Source organism: Leptopilina boulardi, unplaced genomic scaffold, assembly GCF_019393585.1.
Source record: "Leptopilina boulardi isolate dan_hultmark-lab unplaced genomic scaffold, ZJU_Lbou_2.1 LbouV2_221, whole genome shotgun sequence".
Lineage (NCBI taxonomy): Eukaryota > Metazoa > Arthropoda > Insecta > Hymenoptera > Figitidae > Leptopilina > Leptopilina boulardi.
Genome location: NW_026137776.1, coordinates 393,106 through 403,457, shown reverse-complemented (window position 1 = coordinate 403,457; position 10,352 = coordinate 393,106). Strand labels below are relative to the sequence as shown.

The 10,352-nt window shown below is 26.1% G+C and overlaps 1 protein-coding gene across 1 annotated transcript in view; it reads left to right on the top strand.

The window, feature by feature from the left end:
- Nucleotides 1-9,299: 9,299 nt before the first annotated feature.
- LOC127279662 (solute carrier organic anion transporter family member 74D) overlaps nt 9,300-10,352 on the top strand; it is a 67,788-nt gene continuing 66,735 nt past the window's right edge. Inside the window, exon 1 of the mRNA XM_051302171.1 lies at nt 9,300-10,202. The gene's annotated coding sequence lies outside the window, so the exon portion shown is untranslated. The remainder of the gene's footprint in view (nt 10,203-10,352) is intronic.

Here is a 10,352-nt window from a genome sequence, read left to right as displayed (position 1 = left end):
GTGCCGCGTTTGAAAATGAGAATACTAAAATTTCCTATCAGATTTATCAAATATTGCTACTAAATTTCTTTCCGTGTAGTTTGCAGAATGTCGTAGCGAGCGTGCGTGGTTAGTCGGTTAAGGTATCGGATTGCGAGCGTTAGGGTCGAGGGTTCAATTCCCGTCGGTTAGAAATTTTCTCTGTTAGTTACATAATCGTTAGGGCATAAAATAAGCGACAGTATAGGAGAGAGGATGAAAAAGTCAATTCTACTGATAATAAACAATTATAAATAAAAAATAATTTTATTTTCCTATTTTAAGTAGTAAAATCTACAACTTAAAGTAGTAGTTTTAATTAAAAAAGATTTATTAATTCTACAAAAAATGTTCTTAAAGCCTATTGAACCACTTTAAGTAGTAAAATCTACTACTTACATCTTGAGTTGTTTTAACATTTTTAAATTGAGTTAATACAATCACCAAATGTAATTTTACCAATTACATTTTTAATTGATTTAACTATTTTTATGTAGTTAATAGAACCGTTTAAATTCAGTTAAGGACCTACTGTACTACTCAGAGTAGTTAAAAAGTAGTAAAACCTACTAGTTATTTTTTCAATGAACAAATAGTTATTTTAATTGTTAAAGAAAGTATAAAAAAAAAATTCTTTGTCTGTATATATTAAGAAAACTTATTACTTCACAGTAAAATAATAAAAGAAAAATAAGAAAAAATATTATTTAATAACTTTTATTGCGAATTTGAAGAAATACATAGATCTTCTCACTTTCTTAAAGTTTGACAATTTTTATCTCGTTGGCTTTTGCAATAAAAATAATAACATATGAGTTCTTTTGTAGGCAAAATATTAAACTATTATTTAAAACAAGAACCAAATTAAAAAAATTTATCTACAAAAATTTTACATAAAAAAAAAATTGCTTATTTCATATCTACCTCTGATGTTCCATTATTACCCTTGTCGACGCGGTAGCGTTAAATTTTTAACAATTAGTGCTAATATATTTTTTATATATAAAATAACTTAGAAAAAAATAAATTGTACTACACAATATGCTGAATTGGATATATCTGTATCAAGTCACAGCTGTTCATTTAAAATTCTAATTACATACCTATTAATATTTTGCTTTTAAAAAATATCATTATATATTTCTTGTGACTCATTCAGACTTGATGAGAAATATTTTCCCGTGATTTGGATTAAGACTTTATTATTGTATATAGATATACAATTGCAATAAAAATATGTTATATTAAATCTTATAAAATTTAAGGTGGGTTTTAATTTTGGACATTTATGACTTGATATACTATATATTTTATGAATCAACGATTTTGATAAAAGAATTTTAATTCTATTATTTTTGTATCTAAAAGTTTAAAAAGAAAAAAAAATGTTAAAAAAATTAATTAAAAATGTTTTAAAAAAACATAAATTTTAGGAATTTTAGGATTTGATTTTAATACCATAAAAATCAAATTTTTGGGTATTGTCACTATATGATTTTCGTAATCAGCGCATCAAAATACATAAAACTACGTAGTTTAATAAAAAGAAACCAAAAATATTTATTATAAAAAAAATTCAAAAATTTTAAAAAATTCCGAAAATATTGAAAAAATTGTTTGCCTACGATCGGACTAGGCTTAAAATTTTCGTAAAAAGAAGTAGTTCTTTTTTAATTTAGAAAAAATAGATCAGTACTTTAATTAAAAAAATGACTTTTTATCTTTAAAACTTAAAAATTTGATAGTAATATCATTTGAAAAAAATTTTCGATTATTTTTTGAAAAGTACGTTTAAAAACACACATTTTGAAACAAAAAACTTTAAAAATTGATGCATTTTTAAGGAAGTTATGAGCATTGAGAAATTAAAATTCATTAAAATTTTTAAATTTTGAAAAATTCATATCTCGAGAAAACGGCTTATGCTAAAAAAATTTGAAAATATCATAAAAGCTAGTCTCAATTACTACTAAAAGAAAAGAAAGTTTCAAAAAAATCGGAGATGCAATTGCAGATAGACTTCGAATTTGGCGTGGAATACAACTTAGACTAAAAAAATCGGACCAGAATTATTTAAAAATTTCTTTTTCTCTAAATTTAAATTATTAATGAGAATTCATCCACTAATTTACATTAGTAGAAATTTTCACTAATTTTTTTAGTTAAATATATTACTATTTGTTTACTAAAATGTTTAGTACACTGCAAAAAGAAGTATCTTATTTTAAGAAGTTTTGGTTGCCTTTTTAAGATGTTTTTTATAACTTGCTTCTAAGTTATCTAAAACAACTTAAAATGCATTAGTTTCTTAAGATATAAGATGGATAGGAAGATACTTTTGGTAACTTGCTTCCAATGTATCTTATAATAAGATACTTCTTTTTGCAGTGTAAAAATGATAAAAAATTAGTAAAAATTTTCAATCATTTAAATGAATGAATGAATGCTCACTAATTTATTCAAATTTTTGAGAATTAAGTTAAGGCTTATTGTTTGTCTTCAGAATTGAACGTTAAACCTTTTTCAATATTTAAGAATAAAAAAATGTTCTTAGTCGAAATAAAATAATAAAAAAAAATAATAGAGAAAATTTTAATAGAAATTAATTTTTGTTATATACAAATGTATATGGTTTCTTATTTCCGCCAATGGTTAGGCAGTCTATTAAAACGTATTATGCTTATCAAATCAATTATTGATTTACTTATTTATAGAAAAAAGGGAATAACTAAATTCCCTTGTGAAACATATATATTTTTGTTTTAATTTTATTTTTTCCATAGAATGTTTTAAAAATCTCCAAACTTATTACATAGCAAGACGTCGAAAAAATAATTTTTTAAATAATTAAAAATTTTTGTTTTTAATTGCTATCTCAGAAAATATAAAATTCATACTATTACAATATAATAAATAATAATAATAATAATAATAATAATAATAACAATAATAATAATAATAATAATAATAATAATAAATTTAAAAAAGGCGTCATAAATGTGAAATAAATGTTTTCAAACAGACGATTTTTTTTTCATATAAATATTTTAATTTAGTATATTTCAATAACATCGTCTCAGAATGTGTTGTCCTAGGTCTACCGTTCTCAGGTAACGGTGGTGCTTTAAACGCGTTTTTCTAGAAATGAGTTTTTTTTTTGTGCGCAGCTGTGCCTTACACAATCAATTTTTGATTGATTTTAAAATATATCCTGCTAGAAATTTTTCTTTTGCATACGTCGTGAATTATAATTTCTGTCTAATTTTTCAAAGTTATAATAATAAATTTCTCAAGTTTTTAAAGAATAATATGTTTATTGATTTATTTCTTTTTTTTTTTTTTTACAAAAAAAGTTATGTTAAACAATTATTTCTTAGAGAAATATATTGAACCAAACATACACATTTTTTTTTGTATAAACCCTACTTTTTGTTTATTTTATTTATTTATATTATTATATTATTTTTATTTTATAATTATAATAATAATCATTATTATTATTAGGTATAACAAAATTTATTTAAAAAAAAACGAAAATTTCTTAATATTGGTTAATAAATGATAAAAGTAGTTTTATGAATGTAAATGGTAAGTGATACAGGTATATTTTTGTTAATTTAATGTTTTTAGTTATCACTGACAGTTGATTAGATTATGATACAATATATATATATATGTGTATACTAAAAAAGCTATTAGTATAAAATTTCTAAATTTGGTATTAAAACAAACATTTCTTTCATATGTCATTAGTTTACCATTATAATAGCAACTATGTATAATTTACCTAACATAGTACTGTTGTATTTTATATATGAATAGCTCTTACAATGTAAAATTCACACTGAGTTTTCTTGTTAATAGGTTCCTTTTTTAAACCCCGAACGAAATTTTCCACCTGGACAATATACAGCTGGAACCCACCTGGATTTTGTAGGAAAATCAAGTTGTGCTCAATTTACATTCACTAAACTTTTTTAGATAGTATTTATTCCCAAGTAGCAAGTAATTTTAACCTAATAGCACAGTAATATTAAAATGTCCACCTCAAGCTAATATAATTACTAGTAATATTAAGAAAATATTACATAAAAATCTTAAAGTAATAATTCATTGTTTGTAATATTGTCGTAATATTACAATGTATTATTGGTGAAATATTACGATGTAATATTGGGAAAAATTTGTTTTAAGAAAAAATAACGCTATATATACTTGGAATCGAACTTCCAATCTAATGCACACGAATCAAAAGTCTTGACCAACAAATTAATATATGACTTGTAGTACAGTCAGGTCTCACAAAGTGATATATTCTATATATCTTTTTCTAAATCCTGTAGCACATACTTACCTACTTTGTGAATTTTTCGTTTCACTAAAAAAATTTTGTATAACAGTTTTTATTTCAATGGGTAAAATTATCTTAATTTTTGATTTTGAATAGGTTCATATATTAATAACATGTCTAGTGATTCAGACAATTCAGCTTAAAGTTGGATTTATTTTTAAATTGTTTTAATTAATTATTAATAAAGTAACTAATTTCTGGGAGTCGATTATGTAATTTGATTAGACTTTGACGTCGCATTCAAATTTATTTTTTGATTGCAATACGTCAAATTGCTATCAAAAAATAAATTTGAATGCGACGTTAAATTGAAATAAAAAATTAAATTTTATTTTAACGTCAAAGTTAAATAAAACAATGAATTTGTTGAATTAAATTTGACATTGACGTTAAAATGAATTTGATTTTGACGTCAAATCAAATTACATAATCGACACCCTGATTAAATAAATTAGATTGAATAAATTAATTTAATCTAATTATATTCGTTAAAAATTTTTTTAAATATTTAATTTTTAATGATAGAATGTCCAACAGCCTTCCGGCAGGATGAAAAAGACTCACGTGAGTCCCTCCGAAATCGCTTTATAAAATTAACATGGATTCAGATAATCCAAATGTAAAATATATCGTTGGAAAGATAAAAACACAAGCTTTTAGCGCATGTAAACATAAAGTTTGTAAATTAAAATCCCTAGGCTAGGGAATTCAAAGAAAAAGGACGTTTTTATAGGGTTTTTTTGACGAATCCAAAAAAATATTTAAACTGAATTTTTTTAAAAATAAACTATCACATTTTATTCTTTGAAGGCTTCAGAAGAAAATGAGAGTAGTTAGACCGAAAAATATTGGTTTTTGTAGATTTTACAGTGAATTTACGAAAAACTGTTTTTTTGGCTTGTTGCAAACATGCAAAGTTTGAAGGCTTCGAAACATGGTTTAATATTATTTTTTTTAAAAGTCTAACGCATGAATTTTTTCGTTTTTACGTCTACTTTAATAAGAAAGGGTGACAGAAAAAAATTTTGAGTTCCCTTTTTACCACCCTCATATATATAGGGCCATCCAAAAAAGCCTTCCGGTAGGACGGGCGCTTGGACGTTCTATCATTAACATTTAAAAAATGTTACAATTTTCAAAAATTATAATAAAAAAAAAAACCAAAAAATTGTTTTAAAAATCATTATATGATGTTTAACTTTTATTTCACCCGCTTTTCAATGTATTGCAATTTAAAATTTCCCAATCAAAAATTTCAGTATTATACCAAAGTTGACTACTGGCGCAGTACTGGTATTTTCATTGTATCAGTACTGGTGCAGTACCACCCTCCCAGTACTGGCAAATCAGTACTGAGCCGATATTGAGCCAGTACTGGCTCAAATAGATTTTCTTTTTGATTTATACTAGTTTACAAAAAGTACTAGAGTGAACCCGATGAATCTTTTTGATTAAATATTTTGTTCATAAAAATTTTTCAACTTGATTTTATTTTTCAAAATTAAAATGTACATTATTTTGCTTTTCTGTGGGTAAAATTATTTAAACAAAAAGTTTCCTGAGACCAAGTCTAAAACATTTTGCAAACTAAAAATAAATAAATTTGTTTATAAAAAATTAAAATTTTTTAAAAAAATTTATACCCAAAAAGCACGTAATATATCCTCAATATCAAGGTAATATTACACGTGAGATTCGTAATATAACGCTGTAATATTGCAGTAATCTTACAGTGATCTTGAAATGTCCGCCTCAAGGTAATATTACCGGGAATATTACTGTAATATTAACGGTAATATTGTAGTAATATTACAGACTGATTTGAGTTATTCATAAAGCATAAAAACGTAAATATATTATAAGTCAATTTGGCTTGTTGGTAAAACTCTGGACTCGTGTGCTTTGAGTTCGGGGTTCGATTCCCTGGATGGGTAGATTTTTTTCGTAAAGGAATGTTCCCATAATATTACTGTAATATTCTCTTGTAATATTACCTTAATATTACGGTATAATATTACTGCAATATTACTGTAATATTACCTTAATATTAGCGCGTAATATTACAGTAACATTACCGGTAATATTACCTTGAGGCGGACATTTTAAGATCACTGTAAGATTACTGTAATATTACAACGTTATATTACGAATCTTACATGTAATATTACCTTGATATTGAGGTTATATTACGTGCTTCTTGGGTAATATAAATTTAATTTAAAAAATTAAATACAATCGCAAGTAAAATTGCACAAATGTTATATTATCAATAATATAAAATATAATATAATTAACCTTTCTTAATAGAAATTATAAAAAATAGTTAAACCTACAAACTTATATATTTCAATGGTCAATATAAAATTATTGTAATTTTTCTCTGGATGTTATTTTTCAGTTTTTTTCCAAAAGTGAATTATAAACAAAATTTTAATGTTAATTTAAAAATAATTTAGATAATTTTTTTAATAATTACCTAATTTCAGGAATTTAGTATTCATTATTTATTAAATCATTATATTTGTGATGAGTTAATTTGTAAACTAATTTTGTTTTATGTAAATTGAATTGAATTCAATGTTAATTTATTTATATTTGATATAATAATTAATAAATTAAAGTGAATAATAAAATAATTAAATAGTTAATTGCATGACTATATACATTATAATTATTTTATAAACATTTTTTTATTTTTACTGAACTGTTTTTATATATTATAAAAAACTTTGGTTTTATAATAAACATATTTTTATATTTATTTTTTGATTTTTTAAAATAATAATTTACAATATATATTATAAGAAGGAATGAAAATTCTTTGTGTTTTCGATTTTATATAATAAAATATTAATTAGTTAGTTGACTAATTTAATTAATATTTAATTTGTGTTGGGTTACTAAAAATTTTAGACACTTTTTCCTAAGTATACCAAAAAAGTATTACCTGGAGTGAAATTTATCTCTGTTACAGTTGAAGCTTTCTTTTCGTATACAAGAAATTACAAAACTGCCAGTACTCGGCCAGTACTGAACCAGCAGTGGTTACCAGTACTGGTGCCAACTCTGGCAGCCAATACTGGTAAAATGTTATTATCCCAAAGTTACGCCAACTGTGGCGCCAATACTGGGTGCCAGTACTGCGCCAGTACTGCGCCATTAGTAAATTTTTGATTGGGTTGTTTCTTTATGGTCAAAAGATATTTTATTTATAGTACACTCATACGGTATGCACCATTTTTAAATATTCTAAAACGTTTGGGTTCTAGAACATAAAATCAAATTTTCGACTAATGTGTGGAAGTTTAACAGTTCGATTCCTACTGGCGATATTTTTTTTTTTTTTTTTAAATAACAAGAAGTCTCTTAGTATGACAAAGTAATATTGTACGTGTCATAATACTTCAATACTACAGTAATATTACTTCAATATTACATGTAATATTATGAGGCATAAATTTTAATATTACTGTCATATTACAACGTCCTTAAATATAAAATACCAAGTAATAATTTACTTCTGGAGTTGATTTTTAACATTGGCAATTCAATTTCCAACTTCTGTAAACTTAAACTTGGAAAATATTTTTCAGTGTACAATATTTGAAGTTAATTAAGTGAGCAGAGTTATGTAATACCAAAAAAGAGGTAACAATTAACTTCAAAAGTGAGATTTTTGGTGTTAACTGACAACTCCGAATTGGTATGACAATTTGACACCTTATAATTAACTTCTCAAGAAAATGACTTCAACCCCAAAAGGGTGTGACAATTTAACTCCTCATAATTAACTCCCCAAGGGAGTGACAATAAAAGGGTAACAATTTGACTCCTCATAATTAACTCCTGAAGGGTGTGATAATAAAAGAGTGACAATTTGACTCCTTATATTTAATTCCTCAAGGGTGTGACAATAAAAGAGTGACTATATGATTCCTTATAACTATAACTTCTTAAGGGAGTGATTTTAACTCCGAAAGGGTGTAAAAATTTGACTCTATATAATTAATTCCTCAAAAGAGTGACTTCAACTCAAAATGGGTTTGACTCATTATTAACTCCTCAAGAGAGTGACTTTAACTCCAAATAGATGTGACAATTTGACTCCTTTCAATTAACTCCTCAAGGGAGTAATAATAAAAGAGTGACAATTTGACTCCGTATAATAAATTTCTCAAGGGAGTGACTTTAACTTCGAAAGAGTTTAATAAAAGAGAACAATTTGACTCCTTATGATTAACTCTTGAAGGGTGTAATTTTAACTCTAAAAGGGTGTAACAATAAAAGAGTGACAATTTGACCCCTTATGATTAACTCCTTATGAGAGTAACTTTCACTTTGAAAGGGTATAACAATAAAAGAGTGACAATTTGACTCCTTATATTTAACTCCTTAAGGGTGTGACAATAAAAGAGTGACTATTTGATTCCTTATAACTATAACTTCTTAAGGGAGTGATTTTAACTCCGAAAAGGTGTGACAATTTGACTCCTTTCAATTAACTCCTCAAAGGAGTAATAATAAAAGAGTGACAATTTGACTCCTTATGAGAGTAACTTTAACTCCGAAAGGGTGTAACATTTAGAAAAAATTTTTTTTGTAAAAATTTAATAAAAAAATTTATATGTTTTATATATAAAAAAATGTATTTTTGAGGATTTATTTTTTAGGTATCTCCTGAAGTTACATGATATTGCATCAGACAAGCATCCAATGGATTCTGGAGCAGTCAGTCAGTGAAACAGGAACAAAGAACCAAATAATAATAATAATTAATATTTCCAGGATTTCCCCCGGTTTTTGAGCCGTAATATTTAGATTAAAAGAATAATAATAATAATATTAATATTAATAAATAAATAAAAAGAAGAAAAAAAACAGAAAGTGGAAGAAGAAAAGGTAGAAATAAAAAAAGGAAAAGGAAACAGGAATATAAGAATAAGAAAAAGGGCACACAGAGAGAAATGAAAATAAGTCTGTGGTAGCATTATAACAGAGACGGAGTTTGAGTTTCGGTTTCGTTTGACTTGCGCTCCAAGCTCGATGTGAGTTGTTTCTCTGTCCTTTCTCAGTTGCGCGCGAACCGCGGAGCCGCGTGCATTTCCATTGTTGGTGCATTATTGGTGCGTCAAGTCACTTATTGCCTTACGCTTGTTTGTTATCACACTCAATCACACTTTAAATTTTTTTTTTTATTTTTCCCACTAACATCAAACAATTTTTTCTTGTTTCTTCACGCAAAACAAAAAAAAAAAATTTGTCCAATTTTCCACAAAAAATAGGTATCAATTAAAAAAACTCGTTTTTAATAAATATTACCAAAAAAAAGAAAAGGAATTTCTAAATAATATTTTAGGGGCAAAAAAGGCGGGAAATTTGAGAAAATTAAATTATTTGAAGCATTAAAAGTTATTAAAAAAAAAGAAAAAAAAGAGTACAAATGTGGCATCGAGGGTTATCATTGAAAATACGTGCGCTATCAGTGGTGCCGGAGCTGATATCATAATCATTGATGCGGTGGTCCGCGCGGTGCATTCAGTGATACATGCTGTTGGTGAACAAGAGTTTAGGAAAGGCTGCGACGGAGATTGCGGGCAGTGAAGATAGAGAGAGAAGGAGAAGGAGGAGGACTAGAAGTAGAAGGAGGAGGAGAAGGAGGAAGCTCGCGTAGCATCAAAGTGCGGTGGCACACACACACACATACATACGTACATATATACACGCCGGTTACTATTTTTGAGAGCGCGAAATATTTTGGCTTTAAGCTATTCACAAGTGAGCCTACATCAACTATACATGACGCACGGAATCTCCGGAAGAACTTGAGTGACAGGTAGGAGTCATTTTGTGCTACCCACCCTCTGGTCCAGTGATCTAGTTTCTTGTTTATACTATTTTTAGCAAATAATTTCACTTTCATATTTATATGAATTTCAAAAATTTACATTAAAAACAAAATTTACTCAAGTGCATCTGAAGAAAA